Source organism: Marmota flaviventris, chromosome 16 (assembly GCF_047511675.1).
Source record: "Marmota flaviventris isolate mMarFla1 chromosome 16, mMarFla1.hap1, whole genome shotgun sequence".
Taxonomy (NCBI): Eukaryota; Metazoa; Chordata; class Mammalia; order Rodentia; family Sciuridae; genus Marmota; species Marmota flaviventris.
Genome location: NC_092513.1, coordinates 53042381 through 53051210, shown reverse-complemented (window position 1 = coordinate 53051210; position 8830 = coordinate 53042381). Strand labels below are relative to the sequence as shown.

Below are 8830 nucleotides of genomic sequence, written 5' to 3'. Positions count from 1 at the left end.
AATAGGGATCATCACTTATTAGGCCCCTAGAACAGTGATGGGTGTTCAGCTGGAATGGAGTCTGAGCATGGATTTTAAAAGCTCTAAGGGTTAAGGGTGACTAACTGGGCCTATTCCAAGTCCCCCACTGCCATTACATTTTAGCAAAGACACGTTGGAAGCTGGCAGAGGAGACTTATTCTGGATCAGTGTGTTGCACGTTTACATTAACCACATGGTCAGCTGGCTTCATGCTCATTCCTTGGCATGCATTCATTCCTGACTGAGTCCTTTTGGTGCTTTATCAAGTTCTGGCTTCAAGTACCCTCCAGATATTGGATGTAGATAACTCTCAGATGGCTCCCTCTAGCCATAAGAGTCAGGAGGCTAGTTTCAAGAGTTGGAGGTGTGTTCCATTTTGCTTAGACAGCCAGGTGTATGTCTTTCCATATACACCCCATGAGGTGCTTGGCAGGAGGGCTTAGGAGCGGGCCTTCAGCAGGCTGGGACAAGTTTATGAGCATGTCAGACGTCACACGTTTGGGAACCCTGAAGAAGAGGATCACTGTATTCAAATGTTATTGTGAAACCATAAAAAGAGAGTTGACCTGCTGGAATTTAAAGCCTAGTTCTTCCATCCTGAGTAACCCTGGTAGATTATTTTAAGGCTTCAGAGTCAGTTATGATACCACCTATCCTAATATCTTAAGGAACAGTGAGCCCACACACATTGGGAAACCACAGAGCCCGATTCAGTACCAAGTTTCCTCTGGCCATTGACTTTATTACATAGTCTCCAATGTCAAGGTTCCGTGTTCCACTGCCTGGTATTCATGCTTGCTGTGCATGATTTAGCTGAAAGTAATTCTGTTATTGTTTAATATCACCCAATGAAAATGATATAATTTTTTTTAGTCAAAAAGAAAACATCAGCTTTGCAGTAATGTGTATGTATCAAATAAGAAGCACTGGAGAACTATGCATGTTTCCAGTGGTATTGAAAGCTTCACTGATGATTATGTAATAATAAATGTATCTGTTATTAATATGAAAAAAATAAAACATCAAATTTAAATAGAAAAATCAGAAATTGTCTACAAGAATAATGGAGCAAACCAACACCAGAAAAAGAGTTCTGCATCTTGATGATCATATTTATTGAAAGGATTGGAGAAAAATTAAAATGTCCTTTAGCTTAAGAAGTTGTAAGTAATTGCAAATCAACTCATTTCTTTCTTTTTTGGTGGTGATGAAAATTGAACCTCAAGTCCTCACACATGCAAGGTAAATGCTCGAGGGCTGAGCTACACTCCCAGAACTCTTGGGCCATTTCTTAATATCAGAATGTATACAAGTTTCTCTTTTGATTATTATACAGTTAAAGAGGCGATTGTACAATGTCTTCTATTTTCTCTCAGGATAAATTCTTTGTTTTAGACCGCTGTCAATGAAGGTACAATTGATACGACATTGAGAGCCACAACCAAGTCAGGATGGCACCTGGCATTTTGCCAGAAGGAGTGGTTGAGAAGTAACGCCAGCGAGCCATTAAGATGATGATAATTAAGTTAAGTTGTATATAATTATTAAGATAACGACTGATTGCTGTAACTGGATGATGCTAAATTGAAACAAGCTGTGTATTCAGTTGTGTATATAAACCTCTGCTGTCTGGCAATAAGGCGGCTCCTGCTACCTCGGGTGCCCGCTACTTTTGAGTTCTCACGGAGTTCCCATTGAGTTCCCGTTGGTTCTTGCGGAGTTTCCATGGAGTTCTGGAGAGTTCCCGTTGGGTTCGGGCAATAAAGTAGTTCCTGTTTGAACCTACAAGTGGCTCATGACCTCCCGGTTATTTGTGCCCAGCCAGACTGTGGCAGTACAATATCATTTTTCCAGATGAAAAGCATTGGAGTAATGTTTCATTGATTTTTATATCTCTTCCTGTGTTTCTTCATCACTTTCTATGGTAGTTGGTTTCTCCCACATCTTCTAATACTATATTTAAATGTTGATTGCATAAACCCTTAGCCATGCTAATGAAGAGAAAGAGAGAGAAAACTCAAATTACTAAAATCCATGATGAAAAAGAAAATATCACAATGGACATTGCTGAAATACAGATGATAATCAGAAACTATTTTGAAAATTTATACTCCAATAAAATAGAAGACCTCAAAGACATCAACAAATTTCTAGAGACATATGACCTACCCAATTGAATCAATAGGACATAGAAAATTTAAACACATCAGTTTCAAGCACTAAAATTGAAGATGCCATCAAAAGCCTACTAACAAAGAAAAGCCCCAAACCAGACAAATTCTCAACCAAGTTCTACCAGACCTTCAAAGAAGAACTAACACCAATCCTCCTCAAATTATTCCATGAAATATAAAAGGAAGGAACCCTTCCAAAGCAGACAAAGACACATCAAGGAAAGAAAACTTCAGACCAATATCCCTGATGAACGAACATACATGCAAAATTCTTAATAAAATTCTGGAAAATCACATACAAAAACATATTTAAAAGGATAATGCACTTTGATCCAGTGAGGTTCATCCCAAGAATGCAAGGTTGGTTCAATATACGGAAATCAGTAAATGTAATTCATCACATCAATAGACTTAAAGACAAGAATCACATATATATCTCAATGGATGTAAAAAAAAAAAAAAAGAAGTTGATAAAATACAGCCTCTAGTCATGTTCAAAACACTAGAAAAACTAGGGATAGTAGGAACATACCTCAACATTGGTGAAAGCTATCTATGTTAAACTCAAGGCCAACATCATTCTAAATGGAGAAAAAAATGAAAGCATTTCCTCTAAAAACTGGAACAAAACAGGATGCCGTCTTTCACCACTTCTATTCAACATAGTCCTTGAAACTCTAGCCAGAGCATTTAGGCAAAAGAAAAAAAAAATAAAGGGATACCAATAGGAAAAGAAGAGCTCAAACTTTCCCTATTTGCCAACAACATGGTTCTATAATCAGAAAACTTCTAGAATTCATACACAAATTCAGCAAAGTAGTAGGATATAAAATTGACACACATAAATCAATCCTCAGTGCCAAAATAAATAAATAAATTGATCATACGCATGTAATCTACCTTGAAGTTCTTCATCATTTCTCATTTCCACATAAGTTTTCTCTTCTAGGCTGAGTCTAGTAAAATCCAGGGGCTCCCATATGGCATTGGTAGTTTGTGATTGTTCTATATCATCTACCATATTTCAAATGCAAGCAAATTTTGTGAATCAAATACCAAGACTGTTACGTCTCTAAAACATTCTTACCTATTTGGGTAAGCAGAGAGAGGCTTACCCAGATTTACACAGGATTTCACAAAAAGTCTAAAGTCCCAACCAAACTCATCTTGAAATTTTATTTCTACTGTGAGGTATTCAAAGGTGTCGGGAGCTGCCCTGGACAGGAGCTATGTACACACCTTTCAGTGCTGAGTAAAGGGGTACTGAACTGGTACTGCACCCATTGCCATGCAATTGGACCTCACTTCCGCTCAGGTAATAAAGGTGCAGCTCCAGGAGTGGGTGCCCCCGATGGGGTTGGATTACACCCACTTGTTTGTTGTAACCCTGCCCTTTGCCCCTTTTTGGATAGAATGTTCCATAGATTAACTCCCCCCATTAATAAAACCTGGGTTCGAGGTGTGCTCCTCCTCTTTCTTGCCTGCCTTGCCCCCCTTGTGGGAGCTGTAGCTGAGGAGTGAGCACTGAACCTGAAGGTAAAGGTACTTTCTGTGTCTGTGTCTTTATTTAGTCAGCCCAAATGCACTTGGAGTGACCCTGATTGATTTAGTCATGTGTCGCCGCACAAAGATGGGGCCAGATGTGCGCTCTGAGAGCAATGCCCTAAATGGATCAATCCATTCATGGGTTAACAAATTAGCAGTTTATAGTGGAAGTTACTGTTATGAAAACAATTTCTCTTGTTCGCTTGCTCTCTTTCCATGCCATACTCTCTGCCATGTTCTGACTCATCAGAAAGGCCCTCACCAGATGCCAAGCAGATGTTAGTGCCATGCTCTTGACATCCTGAACCATGAGCTAATAAACCTCTTTTCTTTGTAAATTATCTAGTCTGTGATATTCAGTTATAGCAACAGAAAATAGACCAATATAGCACCCAAAAAGATCTTTGGTGACTCTATCAGCTGCTCTAAGTATTAGACCTTCCCCCAAGAAGTGTTCCTATTAAAGCATCACAGAATTGGCCTCCCTACTGTCCAGACTGGAGCCCATTCTTGGTAAAATTACAGCTTTGTCAGGGCATCCAGAGGTGAACAGTTTTCTATATTCTGAATTATACTACTCAAACTCACAAGAAGTGGGTATATAAGTAGAAGATCAACTAATTATATCAATTGATTAATTAAAATAGAATATCAGTAAGTTGGTTAAAAATATTGATGGAGTCAATACTAATATTTTTTTAAAGAGAGAAAGAGAATTTTTTAATATTTATTTAGTTTTTGGCTGACACAACACCTTTGTTTGTATGTGGTGCTGAGGATCGAACTCGGGCCGCACGCATGCCAGGCGAGCGTGCTCCTGTTTGAACCATATCCCCAGCCCCCAATACTAATATTTTTAATTAAAAATATCTTAAGTTGTAGAGGGCCACAACATATCTATCTATCTATCTATCTATCTATCTATCTATCTATCTATCTATCTATCTATCAATTTTGTGCTGAGGATCAAACCCAGTGCCTCCCACATGCTAGGCAAGCACTCTATCACTGAGCTACAACAGCCCCTCCATACTAATTTTTGCTGATGGGCACTTTTATTTCCCAACAGCAAATCCCTAAGGAAACACTGTCAATATGCTAAGCCTTCTTACAGAGCACAGAACGAGGATGAAGGCAGATAGGGAAGTCGTAATGCCACTGACTCTGACAGCCTGCACCTCCATTCCCAGCTTGGGGTGAACCAGTCATACCCATGTGCAGGGGCCTACTCCCTCCTTCCATAGGAAGTTCTTGATAGATAGTGGAGTAGGTCATGGTCAGATTTTTCTTTTTAAGGGGAATAGAAGATAAAAATATCTGAAAGCATTATGAAGTGAAAGATTTTTTTCCATGAAATTCATTTTAATTTAGATAAGTGACAGATGTACAGATGATGATAGATGATAGAGAGAAGAAATATGAGTATTGGATCCTCTGTGTGTGTGTGGCGGGGGGGAACATTCATTCACTTTTTATAGTGATTGCCTTCCAAAAAAAAAAAAGTGTGCATTTTGTTTCGTTTTATTTTGTTTGTTTGTTTTTCACAGGGCTGGACATTGAACCCAGGGCCTTGTACATGCTAGACAAGTACTTTACCACTTCACAGCCCTTTTTCACTTTATTTTGAAACAAGGTCTCACTAAGTTGCCAAGGGTGGTCTCAAACTTGCAATCCTCCTGCCTCAGCCTCCAGAGTAGCTGGCATTACAGGTGTGTACCACCATACCCAGCACTGACATCTTTTATTTTTTAATGAATATTTATTGGGTAGCTCCTCTGTAGGGACAACTCTTCTGGAAATTACAATTGAGGGAGGGATTATGGGAGAGATAAGCCAATAAACAAGTAACTATACCCTTTCGGTTCTTCCTTTTCTTAGTCTTGATGCCTCCCGGGGCATGTTCACTCTTCACAGAGAGACAGTCTTAGATGGACCCATTGAGTTCCACTTTCCCAGGGTTCCCCCTCCCCCCAGAGCAGCCTGCTTCTCCATAGGCTGTCCATCACCAATGCAGATTTTTGCACAGGTGGTTCTCCCAATCTCCCAAAATTGCCCAGTTTTCCTCTTCCTCTTCCAACTCCTCATTCCAACTCACGTTCTTGAAATAATCCTGTGGTTTTAATCCTCTAGTAAGATATGTATAAATAATCAGGCTTAAAAATCACACAACTATACAGTTCAAGGGCCTGGATGAAGAAAATTACAAGATGTTGCAGATGGAAGAAATCCTGGAAATCGTCTTTTCTAATCCTTCATTTTCAGATGAAGATGCTGAGATCCAAGAAGGCTGGTACTTGCTCAAATTCAAAACCATGACAGATCTGACACTGAAGCCTGGGTCTCTAGACCCCCATCCGGTGTTCTGTCACTCTGCCATGCAGCTCACCTAGAAGAAATCTGCCTGAAGAGAGCCCAGAAAACATAATAAACGTGTAAACATAATATGTTCCAAATGCAGATAAAATATGCTAAAGACAGGTCGTCCTTCTGTGAGGCTGTGTTTCTATAACAGTGACAGGTACGAGGAAAACTGAATGAAATATTTTCATGATGAAAAAATAGAAGGAGTTGTTTTATCCCCTGGAATAAAAATTTTAAAGCATTTTGCATTCATAGTTGTAATAAAGTCTCCAATCTAGAAACTGATTTCAGTTATTCATTTCGTCAACCCACGTGCCTTTTCAAGCGCTGGTGATATGGTCAGTGATTTTTAAAGAATAAGTTCCTGCTATAAGAGATTTTTCTAATTGTGAAGGTAGGTGTGGGGTGGCCAACACAAGGATGCCCCACTCAGGAAGATCTTGGTGGCCAACTGTAGAAAGAGGTCAACAGAGACTTCAGCTGTCCACTCCTTCAAGGTCATTTCAGTTGCAGATCATTGCTTTGCTCAAGATCATACTCTTCCTCTGAGGTCTTTCCAAGTCCAGTGACAGAACACAGAGAATAAAGATCTGGCCATTTCTATCTAATACAAGGCAATTGTGACGGACAGTCCTTGCTCTTCTGTTCTCTGCCAAATGGATCGATTTTTTTTATTGGGCTTCGTAGTTGTTCGAAACTTCTCCCTCTGCTGTATCCTGTTTCTCCATTATCTTCTTTTCACAGATGGTGACCTTTCATGAATATTCTACACCCTAAACTCTGTTTCAATGTCTGACTCCAGAGAACAGGGTGTGGAGCAGCTATTTTATACAAGGTGGTAAAGGAAGACCTTTTTAAAATAAGATGAAATTTGAGCAATCGGGCAAAGACCTGGAGAATGTCTGGGAGAGTCAATTACAGAGATCTGAAGGAAGAGGGTCCCAGCAGGAGAGAACTAGTGCAAAGGTGCATGACTGGCAGGTGTTTAGAACTGCAAAGGGGCTAAGGGAGTTGGAGCCATATGGAGGAGAGGAGAGGTAGGAAACGAGATGTGAAAGGCATGTGGCAGGGGCGTGAAGGATGATACTCTCCCACCCTGTAGGGGCATGTAGGCCAGGGTAAGGACCTGGCTTTTGCTCTGAGACAGAATGGCAGGTTCCAAGAGTTTCGAGCAGAGGATTGACATGATCTGACCTGTGTTCTAAGAGCTTCACCCTGGAAAAGGGCAGAGGCAGGAAGGCCAGGTGGGAGGCTATTGTGAGAATCCAGTATGAAGCAATGAAGGCTTCCATCTGGTTGGGAGCAAAGCCCGTGGTGAGGAGCAGTCAGAGCCTGGATACGTGTTGAAGGGTAGAATGAAGGTGGATTGAAAGTAGGGCATGAGTCAAAGAAAAAGAGCAAGGGTAACGTCAAGGTTCTGGTCTGAAAAAACTGGAAGGAATAAATTGGTGTTTGTTAGATCAGGATCCACATTTGGAACATATTATGTTTACAAATAGAATTCAGTAAATCTCTAATTCATCATCTGAAGGGAAACGCTTCTAAGAATAAAAGGGATTGATGAATAATTTCTATGGGGTAAACTGGGCATGGTGGCACATGCCTGTAATCTCAGTGGCTTGGGAGGCTGAGGTAGGAGGATGAAAATTTCAAAGCCAGCATCAGCAATGGCAAGGTGCTAAGCAACTCAGTGAGACTCTGTCTCTAAATAAAACACAAAATAGGGCTGGGGGTGTGGCTCAGTGTTCAAATCCCAGGTGCCAATAATAATATAATAATAATTTCTATGGTGTAAAAAATATAAACCTGGATTATCTGGGACAAACCAGGGGATACAACCCTGGCATAGCCCAGGACTTAGGAAAAGGACTATAGCACGTGTTAGGGGAACTGGGTTTAAATGGTAGTTTGTCATTTGTGTTAGGAAGTGCTTTGGCCTGAATGTTTGTGTCCCCTCAAATTTGTGTGTTAACACCCAACCCCTACAATGACGTTATTAAGGGGTAGGATTTTGGTAAAGTGATTAGATCATAAAGGCTCCACCCATAAGAATGGGATTAGTGCCCTTTATAAGGGAGGCTGAAGGGGAGCTTGTGAGTCTCTTTTTGTCTTTCTGACATGGGAGGGGGGGTTCAGGAGTTGGGGGAGTAAGGGAAGAATCATCACAGAGAGCAAGCCTTCACCAGACACCAAATCTACTGTGAGAAATAAATTTCTATTATTTACAAATTACCCAGAGAGATCTAAGAATTAACAATGGACAGATTAACAGGAGGGGGAAAAAAAAAGGTTGATTGATATGTGCCTACGGGAGTAACCAGCAATGAGTAACTCCCTAAATAGTCAGGGATAAAAGATTTTGTGTTAGTCAGCTTTTTGTTGCTATGACAAAATACCTGAAAAAAAAAAAAAACAGCTTAAAGGAAGAAAGATTTATTTGGGTTCACAGTGGATTTAGAGGTTTCACTCCATGGTCACTTGGCCCCATCACTTGGGGTCTTTGGTGAGGCAGAACATCACCACAGGGAACATGGCAGCAAAGCAGAGCTTGGTACCTCATGGAAGGCAGGAAACAAAAATAAACCCTTGAAAGGCATGCCTCCAGTGACCCACTTCCTCCAACTAGACCCCCTCCTCCTTAAAGTTCCCACCACCTCCCAACAGTGCTGTAAGCTGGGGGCCAAGCTTTCAACCCAGGAGCCTCTGGAGAATATTCCAGAATAAGAGGG

The 8830-nt window shown here is 40.6% G+C and overlaps 1 pseudogene; it reads right to left on the bottom strand.

Annotated features, from left to right (window-relative positions):
• Positions 1–1814: 1814 nt before the first annotated feature.
• LOC114098703 (U6 snRNA-associated Sm-like protein LSm3) lies at positions 1815–3216 on the bottom strand (annotated as a pseudogene).
• Between the last annotated feature and the right edge of the window lie 5614 nt (positions 3217–8830).